The following is a 13,591-nucleotide window of genomic DNA, read 5'->3' as shown; positions in this document are numbered from 1 at the left end:
GAGGTGGCGGGCCTGAGGACTGCTGTGAACTAGAATCATTCCCAGGCTCTTTGGTCTTCAACTTCTGTTTCTACTTCTATGGCTCCTGAGATGACTGTACAACCAAGGCATGGTTTTGTGATCTGATGTGAGAGTCCAATTGGGATATCTGGGCCTTCTCATGAGTCAGATGATCTCAAAACACTTCAAAAGTGGGCATGGTATGACATGCCCCCATAGAATCCATGGTGGAGAAAAAACAAGAAGAGAAAATCTGAAAAGGATCTCGAAGCTTAGTGAGAATAAGGTAGATGCACTCTATATCTATCTTCATAGTACCAACACCCTCCAATCGAGATCGCAATGATTTGAACTTCATCAGGAAGTCATCAATGGTAGGAAAGGAATCAGGTGCTAAAGAAGTCAACTTCGCCTCAATCTATAAAGCCCGAAACTTGTTGATGGTGCCAAAGAGAGTCTGAAACTTTATCCACATGGCCCGAGGTGCAGTGCAACCCTTAAGGTGGAACAAAAGACTATTTGAAATATTCAAGGAAAGCATCACCATGGCCTCATCCATGCGGTTCTGGTGCTGCATGATCTCAAATGCACAAGTCAACAGAGGCTGAACCTCATCCAAACAGGACCATAACCCCTTCTCCACGAGAAGGCGAGTCATATGTGATTTCTAGGTGTGATAATTGTGTGGAGTGAGCTTCTCAATAGAGGAAAGGTCTGCCATGTGAAATAGAGTAAAAATGCCCCCCACAATACAAAAACCCAAACCCTAGCACAAATTTGAAAGTTGGAAAGTGCGAAAAAGAAAAAAACATGACTGACTGATCTTTGTGTACCTAATGATTTTTTTGTTAAAATTGATTGCAGATCTAAATAGAGTGTTCCAACACCTTTCCAATGCCTATTTGTTTGCAAAAGATATGCCCGCGGAAGTGCCAAAAAGTTGTTCTGACTTTGACTAGAAAAAATAGGGGCAAATGGAAAAACCATAAAATATTACCTCCAGATTTGGATCCGTCTCGGAAAGAGCTTTTCGATGATATATGGTTTGTCCAAATTTGCCACCATTTGCTCAAGATATTGCGAAAAACCCACCAAGCTGTCAATAGGGCTTGCAAAAAAAATCACCACCCCCCTGGATGGTGCCATCAGATGTGGTTGAGCAGTAGCAACGCTTAGGGGTGGAGCGATGGTTGAGGTGGCATGGAGGTGGTGGTGGTAAGGACCATGGGTAGCCAATGGGTTGAAGACCGTTGGTGGTCTACGGTGGCCGTCAGCGATTTGAAGGTCGTTGGTGGTTTTCTGAGGCCATCAACGACAATGTAAAAAAAACTGATTGCGATTTTAATTTTTTTTTTTTTAAATCCGCCCCACACATCTATACAGAGGGTCGTACGACCCATAAAACAATTTTTTTTGCCTCCTATGCCTCTGATGTCGAAATATATTGAATTATATATCAAAATTCATGGAATCGGCCTCCAGAAGCCAACTGTGACGTCCTTTTTTGCTGAAATTGCTCCAAAAAATAGGCGCATTCTTGGATCACAAAAAAAACCTTATTTTCAAACCCTCATAGATTTGATTTTGTGATTCAAATTGACCCAAGATGCACAAAAACCTCATTGTAAGGAAAATCTCAAATTTGACGAACAAGGTGTGTCAGATCTGGAGCTTTGATACCATGTTAGAATTCATGATTGATGAATTTCACAGTGCCCAATAATCACCTGCATGCAAATACCTGCCACGTACAAGAGAAAAACCTACAAACAAGAGAGTGCAATAATAATTGGAGACAATTGCAAGAAGAATCTGAATTGAATTAACTTGCCAGAATGAAATATAATTACAATGAGATCAATCCTTTAATAAAGGAGATCAAAACCCTAAAGAAAACCCTAAAGGTTGAATGCATGAAATAAAATTATTATTAAATGCCAAAATAGCTTCCTAAATTTAGCTTAAGTGAAAAAAGAAAAGGTGACTTAATTAATTAATCAATATGATTAAATTAATTAAGTAAATAAAAACTTTTACTCTAACAATGCCCCCATCAAATTTGAGTTAACAACCTTAAATGCAAATTACTATCTTGTAAATTTAGATGATAAGACATAATAATTACAACTGACTATGATCAGAATAGTGACTTAATATTTCCAAATAGAGAAGGTGGCAAACAAGTTAAAATATTATGATCAATTCATGAAAGAAGTATAAAATATGCAACAATGTGTTAGAAGTAGTGTAATTATTAAAAACACTAATTAGAGAAGCATCGAATTAGTAAGTGAAAGGATGTGGTCTATATGTTGGCCAATGTGCATTTACAAAAGGTTTGATTAGGAATATAATATGATTTGGATTTAAATACTCTCCAAATGGTGTGATTCCTAAAGGAAAATAAGAATATTGTCTTCCTTAAAAAGGTGCGATTTGCATTAGAAATTATATCAAGATGCAATTATTATTGTGACTAAGAACATCAATCAACAAAGAGAACTTAGATATGTCTCTTCAATCTAAAAGGACATGTATCTTAGAAGGATATAAATATAGATTACAAATGGAGTTTGAGGACTTTGAAGGATAAGGATTTCGGATCAGTAGATTAGATTTTTCACAGGCAACACTTGTTCATAGGAAAATTATTACTAATATATCAGATTGATATGTTGTGTCTTACTAATGAACTGTTTATCTATTCACAACATGATATTAAGGTATTCATAGCCTAGTTAATTAACAAATTCTAATTCTTCCCCAAGGAGAGGTGTGTTGTTGTTAGGGAGAGGTAGAGTAAATCCATCCCAAAAAAAGATGAGCCCCAAGGGTGAATGGACTGATGATCCAGAAATCTAGGCTACAATATGAGCCCCAAGGGTGAATGGATTGATGATCCTGAAATCTAGGCTACATTATGAGCCCCAAGGGTGAATGGATTGATGTTCTTGAAATCTAGGCTGCATTATGGAGCTGGTGTCGTTGCACCCTAGACAAGAAAATCCCCATCCAGGGTTGAGAATTAGAAGGGATCAAGATTAGAGCTTGAATAAGGACAATACTAGTTGTACTATGAGAAACCATAGTTATTTAATATGTAATTAGTGTATCATAATAAGTAGTAATGCATGTTGTTCTTTAGGAATTAATAGCCTCTTACTAGGGGACATTACATTTGCTAGGCAAATCTCTTAATTCATCCATTTTTGTTTAAAGCTTGCAAAGACCATAAATTTTGCATACAAACTCAAATTTTAGTGCATTTTAAAAGTTACACAAATTGTTTTAGGGTTATTTGAATATGTAATCAAATCAAAATTTTGATTCCATTTACCTTCAATTTTTCTTGCAACGTTACTATATTTATGAAGTACCAAATGAGTTGAATTAAACCCTTAAATTTTTTTGTCTATTGAAAGAGATTTTAAAATGCATTGATCATTTTGTCTCAAACACATCTATAAGCATGTAACAAATAAATTAATATTTAAAAAATCTTTGTATGCATCATTTTGATGATAAACTTTACCATTAAACCGTTTGACAACACAATACAAACTAAAATAACACACACACACATAGATTGATTATATTAATTGCATCCAAATTTTTAATGTTTTTAAAGTTTAAAATTAAAATATAATTATAATAACTTACAAGGTTTCTTCTTTTAACCCTTTCACCAAATCCTTCAATCAACTAGACCAATTTGGATTCATCTCCTAATCCCTCCTCTTCATTATTGGTGTGACTCTTACTATGAAGGAATTGGTAACTAAGTGGGTCATATTATTATGGTTGATCAAGCCACTACTATCTTCTCACACAATACCTATCCTCATATATTAGTTTTATTGTTTGTTTTGCAAGTCGTTGATTGGTTTTGGAGTTAGACTTAAGATTACAAAGACATCCCTTTATAATGGTAACAGTTCTTCAATATATGGGACATTTGGAATTATATTTCTCATTCTTGAAGGTCTCGCATTATTCATCTACGTGGAAGAAGCCTTTATATGAACACCTTAATGTGGATATGGTTGATGCCATTTCTATTTAAAATACTTAGAGTCTCTTACTATTGGGAAGGAGGTCCCTTCCTCACATGTGGCACCTAGTGCCTTCTTTGATTCCTAATCTCATTTCTATGGTTGTTGGTGGTGTGACTTCTCGAATCTACATGACAATTTTTTGGTGGTTGGCTTCCTCAGCTATGCATTCCTCTCCGGCATTGGCCCTTATTTAGGGCTTAGAGAGAGATTCCCCTCCTCTCTCTCCTATTTAAATGGATGTGGATGATGAGGTTTCTTGTACTATTATCCAATGAAGGTACAAAGGTCTTTCAAAATACGTTTCTCAATCTAATACTTGTGCCAAGGGTGTATAAAATTGCTAAGTATGGTTATGATATATTATTTAATATTTTGATGTTGTTGTTTGTCATCCTAACTTTGTTGCACAACTATATTATTTTTCTTACTTTGTCAAAAAATAAAGACATTTTCAAGATTCCTTTTTACCTAATTAAAATATTATAATATAATTAAAAAAATTATAACTTAACATTACAATATAATTAAAAAAATCATAACTTAACATATAATAATATTTATTTTTAAGTTCTAAATTTTTTATTTAAATATATCATTTTTTAAAGTTTAACTCTTACTAAAGACAAAGTCAAATTGAAAACTAACCATTATTAAAGTATAATCTCGATTTTACCATATTAGCTCTAGCCCTAATTGGAGTAGTAATAGTAATTATATTCTAATTGTGATCTTTATTGAGCCCTAACTTTAATTTAACCATAATTGTAGTCGAACTTGATTGATTTGTGAGTTTAATTGAAGTCTAACCTTAACTGTAAACTCTAATGAAACTATATCAATTGCAATTGATCCCTAACACTAACCCTTAACTTACTTGTATGATTTGGTTTAATGTTGAATTAGGTTAAGGGTTGGGGGTTAATTTGATTTTTGTGTTCAATTAGGTTTAGGGTAAAGGTTGAATTTGATTTAGTGTTAGGGTGAGGGTTGATTTTTCTTTAGTTTAAGGAATCAATTTGGTTTAGGGTTAGGGTTCAATTTGGATTAATGTTTAATTAGGTTTTGGGATATTGTTAAATATGGTCTAAGGTTATGGTTTAATTTGATTTAGTGTTCTGGTTAGGGTTCAATTTGGTTTAATGTTAGTGTTAGGATTAGACATATAATTAGAGTTAGGTTAGGTATTAAATTGGTAACCCTAATTTGGTAATAATTATGACTGAATTGGGTTTATTGTTCAATTATGCTTAGAGTTAACATTCAACTTGTTTTAGTATTCAATTTTATCTTTAAGGTTAGGATTCGATTCTATATAGTGTTAGGATTAGGGTTCAGTTTGGGTTAGGGTTAGGGTTAATATTAAATTTTGTTAAGGGTTAGGGTTAGGGTTAATATTAATTTTTTTTAAGCTTTAGGGTTAAGGTTCAATTAGGTTTAGGGGTATGTTTTTTTTATGGTTTATGGTTATGGTTCAATTTGATTTAGTGTTAGGTTTAGAGTTGAAGCTGGTTTATGGTTACAATTCAATTTGGTTTAGTGTTACAGTCAACATTACGTATAAAATTAGAGCTAGGGGTTAGTATTTAAATAGTAACCATATTATAATAATGGTTACAATTGAATTGGATTTAGTGTTCAATTATGTTTATGGTTGTATACGGTGAAAATTTGGAATGATAAAATTATTGGAAAACCAACAAAGACCCAACCACATAAACCTTAGTTCTACAATAAAGAATCCTCCATACACCAATGAAGAACCTAAAACATGCAAATCACAACAAAAGAGATTTAGATTTTACCTTTCATATGCTTGGTAGGGTTTGATCTTCATTGTTTCCTATCTATATTGATCTTGTTTTATATGATTGCTCTTAGATTTTGTATGTGCACAAGAGCTCAACAAAGAACAGATTGTGGTTGTGAAGTCGCTTGATTGCTTGATCGTCTGATTACAAAAAATGTCTTAGGGTTGTGAAAGGATGAAAGAATCTTTTTTTATAGAGAACACCTTAGGAAATGGAGGGATAGGATTAAGAGATGAAAGGATAAATGGTCGAGTAGGATTAAAGGGTAAATAGGGGAAATGAGAAAATATTAGAGAGGTGGTTAGGATAAAATCAAGAGATGAATGACAAGTGTCATAGAGGGAAAAACTAATAAATTAATTAAATAAATAAAGATCTATTTAATTAATAAAGGAAGTGAGACCAATTAAACAAATAAAATATTTATTTAATTTAGGGAAAGGATCATTTAAATAAATAAGGAAAGCCTAGAAAAGGCTTAGTGAATTAATTAAATAAATAAAAATCAATTTAATTAATAGAAGGCTTAGGATAAAATAATTAAATAAATAAAAATATTTATTTAATTAGGACAAGATAATTTTAGGTGTCTACAATGGTCAATGTTCAGTTTGGTTTAGTGTTCAATTATGTTTAAAGCTAGGGTTCAATTTTGTGTAGTGTTAGAATTATGATTTAATTTAGTTTAGGGGTGGGGTTAAATTGGTTATGGGTTATGGTTAAGGCTCAATTTGGTTTTTTTGTTATTGTTTAGTTTGGTTTAATCTTAAATTAAGTTAAGGGTTATTGAAGTTAAGATTCAATTTTATATATAGTGTTAGGGTTACAATTCAATTTGGTTTAGCGTTAGGGTTAAATTTGGTTAAGGGTTAGGGTTAAGGTTAAGGTTGAATTTAGTTTAATATTAATTAGGTTTTGAGGTAGGTTTTAATATTGTTTACGGTTATGGTTCAATTTTATCTAGTGTTAGGTTCAAAGTTCAATTTGGTTTATGGTTACACTTTAATTTGCTTTAGTGTTAGGGTTAGGATTAGATATAAAATTAGTGTTATGGTTGGTATTAAAATAGTAACCCTCAATTAGTAATGATTATTATTGAATTGGGTTTATTCAATTATGTTTAGGGTTAGTGTTCATTTTGGTCTAGTGTTCAATTATGTGTAAAGTTATGATTCAATTTTAATGTTTTTGAGGTTAAAAGACAAGTAGTTTAAATTTTATACAAAATTTAATATAAATTTATCTTTAAAATTTAGGGCTAGCATTTATTTACAACTAGGATCAAGGTTTCACTTCAAATAGTCCTAGAGGAAATGTTAGGATTAAGGTTTAATTAGATTTAAAGTTAGAGTTCAATTAGGATTAATGTTAACTTAGGGTTATGGTTAGGGTTATAGCTTTATCAGGGCTTGAGTTAATATTCAAATTTAATCAAGGTTTAGTTGGGGTTCAATTTGGTTTAATTTTTATTAGCTTTAGGATTAGAGTTAATGCTCAATTTAATTTAGTGTTAGGATCAGGGTATAATTTGGTTTAAGGTTTATTTATTAGGTTTAAGGTTAGGGTTCAATTTGGTTTAGTGTTAGGGTGATGATTAGATATGTAATTTAGGGTTGAGTTTAAAATAGTAGCCCTAATGTAATATGGGCTAGCATTCAATTTCATTCACTATTCAATTAGGTTTAGGGTTAGGTTCAATTTGGTCCAGTATTCAATCATGAAGGTTTCACTAGCTGGGCAATATTATATCACATGCATTCATATTGCGGGTTTGATGTCACAAAAATAAGGGTGCAATATATTGCCTATCGGTAAAAATAGTGGGGTTTTTTAATTCCCGCTATGAAAAAATGCAATATTTGGTGAAATATAGGGGGGCTTTTAATTCGGGCTGTGTATTGGGAGGGGGTGACAAAAAAAGAGTTTAGGGCAATATTTTTTGAAAATAGGGGGATTCTCTAGTATGCCATGAACGCACATGCTATAAACCATTTCAGTGTTAGCATTGGGATTAATAATTTGTTTAAGAGTTAGGGTTCAATTTGGGTTTTAGTTTAGTATTAGTATTAGAATTCAAATAAATTTAAGGTGAGGGTTCAATTTTGTTTGGTGTTAGAATTAAGATTCATTATACAAATTTAGTATATTATCTCCCAACATCATATAATAAAATATTATTTTTCTATATAGATAAAATTCATATTTGTTATTAACTTGAATAATAATAACAACAACACAATTAACTCCCATTTTTTAATAATTTTTTTTTATTATATTACTAATCGACTTCCACCCTATTGTCTATTAATTTCAACATCGAATCTATATATATAACATTGCAGGAATCTAATTTGAAATAAAATAAAAGGAAAGGAACTCAATAGTCCATTACTTAAATAAAAATAAAATGGAATGCATAGAAATTTATTATTATAAAAATAATAATATCAAGTAAGACGAAAATTAAAATTTAATTTAATAAAACGGTTGGTTCCGATTTCCAAATAAAATTTCAGTAAAATGTCGTAACCCAAACGAAATGAAATACGCACAATTGTCAAACGACGCCGGCAAACTACTAGGGCCGTACCGGTTTAACTTAAAAACATAGATTTTCAACGGCAGTCTAATTACCAACAAAAGCATCTTCCGGTATATCCAATTCCCGGCAAATGCCACGTGTCCACCAGCGTATGATGCACAACGCATGCCGCATAATCTTTCTACCCCAAATTCCAAATTTCCAACTGTAAACCCAAACCCATAAAAAATCTACGTTTCCGTCAATTTATATTATTTTCCGTCTTACCTCTTTGAGAATGTGTGTGTATATATAATGCAACCCTCTCTTTTTGTAAGACGGCTGTGGCGGAAAATAGACTCTACGAGACTCAGATCTGAGCTGCATCGCCGCCGCAGAATTTTCGCGTTATTTGCCGTGAAAAAATTGGGGGCAATTTCTGCGTTCCTAAGAAATTCAACAATTTTCTTGACTTTGTAAGTCCAGTATGAATTTGAACTTATTATTTTTCTGTTTGTTTATTTTGCCGTTGTACGAAGATCTCTTTGTAATGGAGCCGAGGCTGAGATCTAGGGTTCGAAGCACGTAAGTAGAGGAAGGAAAATGTTGAGCATTTACAGTGGAAGCTTTCTCCGTCTATTGTTCGATCTGAAGGTATGCTATTTTATTTATGTTTGCGTTTAATTCTGGTCGAGTAAGGAGCTTTCTGTCTGGATTACTAGTCTGCTTTTTTTGTTTTCATGTCGTGCTTAAATTTGGTCAAATAAGTTCTGCTTTGGGAAGCTTTTCCGGTACGCTTTTGATTTTGTGCGATTTAAAATCGCCGGTAGTACAGTTATTTAGGACGGCGGGCGAACTATTTTCCCGATTTTGTTTTATCGCGGATGGTTAAGTTATCTGCGACAGCTAATTTATCACGACGAGTCTAATTATATCTTCTGCGAAGATTATCACATTACGGAGATATTGTCTAATTATATCTTCTGCAAGCTTTGACGCATTATTGAATTATCGTCTTTTGTAAGTTTCTAAACGGTTGTCTTTTAATTCTATTTCTTATTTATGGTCTATAATTTATCGTTATATATTTTTTCTTCTACTGGAATTGCTTTTGAGACGTTACATTGCATTCGGCCATTACAATGTGAGAATCGAATTACTTTCGTGATGTTATATTACATTCTGCAAATTAGAGATAGAATAATAGAATTGCTTTCGGGATATTACATAATATTGGCCTGTCACAGATGTAGTAATGCAATTACTTTTTCAATATTGCAGTACATTCGACAATTACAGTTGGAATTGTGGGCTTGGTAGGCCATTTATCATACCCATATACTTGGGAACTACAATGGCTTGTACTGAAGGCTAGGCTTGGTCTCGTTTGATCAGGCACACTGTAGCAAGTGAAATCTAGCTGGTCCTATCAGCTTGCATATTCCACATCAAATGTCCCGCCTTTCAACCGCACTATAGCCTGATGGACTATATTAGATTTGGAGTAAGAAACAACCTGCACGCAAAATGAAACTTTTCCTCATTTTCGGTCTGTATGGATGGTTGTAAGAGTTGCAATGTTTATGGGGCTACTTACTAGTCCTAATTTTTTGCACAAATTTTTTTTTTCGGGAAATGGGAATGTATACGTAACTAATTATTTTGGGTATGATGGATCCTTATTAGGAACCCTAGTTTTTTATTGGGTAACTGGTAGTTTTGAATATCAATATTTGTTCGAAACGTGAAAAAAATTTAGTTTCTGTTAGTGGTGTTGGGGTTGGCACATTCTCTATTACTTCGTGCATTTTTTACTTATTTTCAAGTCCAGACTCAAATCTACACAATTCGCACTTAATGTTTGGGTACTTGATGCTATACAAGGGCCTACTAATATTTCATCTCTAGAATGTTGCCATCAATTACAGTCCTCATGGGTTGTTGAGAAAGTTGTACATTTTTTGTTCTCTATTGGGTAACGGGGAGTTTCAAATTTTAATTTTTGTACATGATTTTACCTGATTCTATGGAAGGATCTACTCCTATTTCAGCTGTTATAGATTGCTCAAGATTGCAGTTCTTATGGGTGGTTGAGACAGCTGTAGCATACCTGGTTCCATAGTAGGTAATGGTTAGTTTCAAATTTCAATATTTGTCCATGGTTAATCAATGCTATTGAAGGATTTACTACTATTTCAACTGATGCATTACCCTCAATCATAGTCTTTATGGGTGGTAGAGATAGTCATGATTTTTGTGGACCTCCCATATACCATTTTCTTGAGTGCATATTCTAATTCATCCCTAATTTGTGCTTTTGAGCTAAGTCATTGCGTTTACTCTTTGTTACAAGACTTGCTTGGATTCGCCTAGATTTAGTGAGTCTAGAGGCATGTCAACTTTGCTAAGGCCAAGGGACCTAGACTTTGGGTTTGGGTGAGTCTTGTAGGCCAAATTGGGCCAGGTTTGGGGGAAAAAGTTTTAAAAAGATTAAAAACAAAATTGTAAAGCGTTTATTTGACATTATAGTTTTTTTTTTAATAAAAACTTACAACCTTTCAATTTTTGTTTGGTTTATGACATGCCCATCTAGGATTCTCTCCATGTTTGTTTTCAAGTAAATCTCATTCTCTTCTTCAGAATATATAATGAAATATAACATTTAATGACAAAGTTATTTTTCATGTATATATTGCCAAGATGTTTGAGAGTGATTTTAGATCTCAAAAAATTATAATGCAGATTCTAGGGTTTAGAAGATCTTATAAATTTTCAGACTTAGGCAAATTTTAGTAATAAGTAGGCTCCTATCAACATTCTCTCGCTCTCTTTATCTCCCCTAAACTCTAGACCTATCTCTTTCTCTATCATTCTATCTCTCTCTATCTTTCCTCTCTTTCCCAAGATCTAAACCTATCTCTCTACCCTTGTCTCTCTCACCCCTAGATCCCCATGAGGGGTGCTATCCTCAACCTCGTTTTGGTGTTGCCTCCAAACCCCCATCAAACTATAAGTCTAAGCAAGTAAAAGGCCAATGATGAATCATTATCATATAATCTACAAAGTACATATCCCTTGTTGCAAATCTCTGCATCTTTGTAGTCAAAGCCACAATCAAGGATTAACTTGTTTCATACATTGGACAACTTGTTTAGTATACAAGGACCACCATAGGCAAAGTTGGCATGCTATAGTCATTGTACTGTTGAATACAAGTTAAGTCATAGTTGGCAAGAAATGGCATTTTCATAATGCAAAAATGTATCATCATGTCCTGCACAGACAACTCATAGAACAATTCCATCTATTTGTATCCTAGTTAAGGTCTAGCTAAGGTCAAACTAGAACATAACTATTTATCTTTTTACATATATGTTCCTCTTTGTTAATGAGCTTGGCAAAAAACCATGCAACCTTGAAGAATTCAAGAAAACATTAATAATTCCTCACTTGAATATACACACCATTCACTGAGACACAAGAAAATATCATAGCTATATCATCATCCAAGACCTATCTTGGACATTAGCGCATAACTTGCCGTGATGTTGGGATGAGTAATGTAGGCTCCTTTGAGCCATAGACTTATGTTATTAGTTTTGATATTTGCTTTGATGCCATGGATTTCATATTCCATGAGAGTTGTATATATTTGACAATATTTATATATCTAAATGTGTTATTTCCTTTAGCCAAAATTTGCATTTATACTTATGTGATCCTTATATACTTGTGTATGTGATCAAAGTAGCTTCTATTTGGTGAGGTTATCATGTCTTTAAAGTTTATTTATTAAAGGGTACATGAAACAAGTTTTAAATCCTTTAAAATATCTGAATTTCTTGGGTTTTTAAATTTGCCAAGTCTATGCTAAGTCTGCACCGAGTCTAGGAGTTGAGTCCGAGTTTGAATCAAAAATCAGCTTGCCAAGTTTGGGTCGAATCATTAAAAAAACTAAAAAATTGTTCAAATTTGCCAAAAATGGCCATACACGTTTTTATATTTGGGTGTTATGCATTATTTCTATAAATGTGCCTTTGAACAATTGAAAAGTATATCCTTTTCTTTTACCTTATGTTTTTATCTTTTTTGTTCACATTTTGCTAGTGGATTAGTTTTCATTGCAGCTATTTTCCCTTGGAAATAGTTTGAAGGAATTACATTTTGGGCCTTTTCCATTTGCCTTTGAAGGTGGTATGGCGTCATAGTCAACAATGTTCAAAGGTGTTTGGGCATGAGGTTAGCATTCCAACAATGGCATCAATGTTAAGAAACAACAAATGTAGCTTTCCTTAGTGGCAACAATGGTTGTTTATTGTGCAATGGCAACCTTCATTCACCGCACATCGTTCATTGTTGATTGTGCGACGCGTAGTGTTTATTGTTGATCAACACAATTCTATCATTTAGTGGCCTTGTTCAATATCATTTGCTTTTGCCTTAGGGTTTTTGGTCATATTCTCCTAGTGGATTAGTTTTCGTTGCAGCTATTTTCCCATGGAAATAGTTTGAAGGAATTACATTTGTGTGCCCTTTCCATTTGCCTTTGAAGGTGATAGGGCATCATAGTTCAGCAATGTTGAAAGGTGAGCATGAGGTTGGCATTCAAATAATGGCACCAATGTTAAGCAACAACAAATGTAGTTTTGTTTAGTGGCAGCAATAGTTGTTTATTGTGAAATGACAACCTTCATTCATTGTGCAACATCAACCTTCATTCACCACACATTGTTCATTGTTGGTTATGCAATGTGTAGTGTTCATTGTTGAGAAACACAATCTTATTGTTTAGCGGCCATGTTCATTATCATTTGCATGAACATTAGGAGCAAGAGAAGTAGGGCATTTTCTCTCTTTTCTAATTTTTTGGTTAAAGTTTTTGATATGTTTTAAAAAAATTAAATCTTTCAGCCGTAGTACTTTCTAAAATTAATAATCTATAGTAATATTTAATAAACTTGAACTTTATTTTGTTTTGTTTGGTATATATAATTTTACTATTTTTAGTTTTAAAACATTATTAATATTAACTTTATTTGCAGCATTGTTATTATATATTAATTTTTATTAATATTGATATATTTTTTTTTTTGATCGATAAAAGGCCGAAGCCAAAATTTTATTATTATTTTATAAAAAATTTTACATCTCCATTCAGTGTGGGCACCGGTAGGAAAGAATGGAGACAAGAAAACCTCCGGTCTAGC

At 32.9% G+C, this 13,591-nt stretch overlaps 1 protein-coding gene across 5 annotated transcripts in view; it reads left to right on the top strand.

Annotated features, from left to right (window-relative positions):
• The first annotated feature begins 8,674 nt into the window (after positions 1-8,674).
• The window catches only part of LOC131057426 (uncharacterized), a 57,133-nt gene continuing 52,216 nt past the window's right edge, over positions 8,675-13,591 (top strand). The window contains exons 1-3 of one of the 5 annotated variants that reach the window (XM_057991609.2): positions 8,676-8,860; positions 8,958-9,038; positions 9,666-9,888. The gene's annotated coding sequence lies outside the window, so the exon portion shown is untranslated. Of the gene's footprint in view, positions 9,039-9,665; positions 9,889-13,591 lie in introns of all 5 variants that reach the window. The other 4 variants (XM_057991608.2, XM_059221090.1, XM_057991610.2 and 1 more) reach the window with 4 other exon arrangements.

This window comes from Cryptomeria japonica, chromosome 5 (genome assembly GCF_030272615.1).
Source record: "Cryptomeria japonica chromosome 5, Sugi_1.0, whole genome shotgun sequence".
Lineage (NCBI taxonomy): Eukaryota > Viridiplantae > Streptophyta > Pinopsida > Cupressales > Cupressaceae > Cryptomeria > Cryptomeria japonica.
This window is presented reverse-complemented; position numbering and strand designations above follow the sequence as displayed.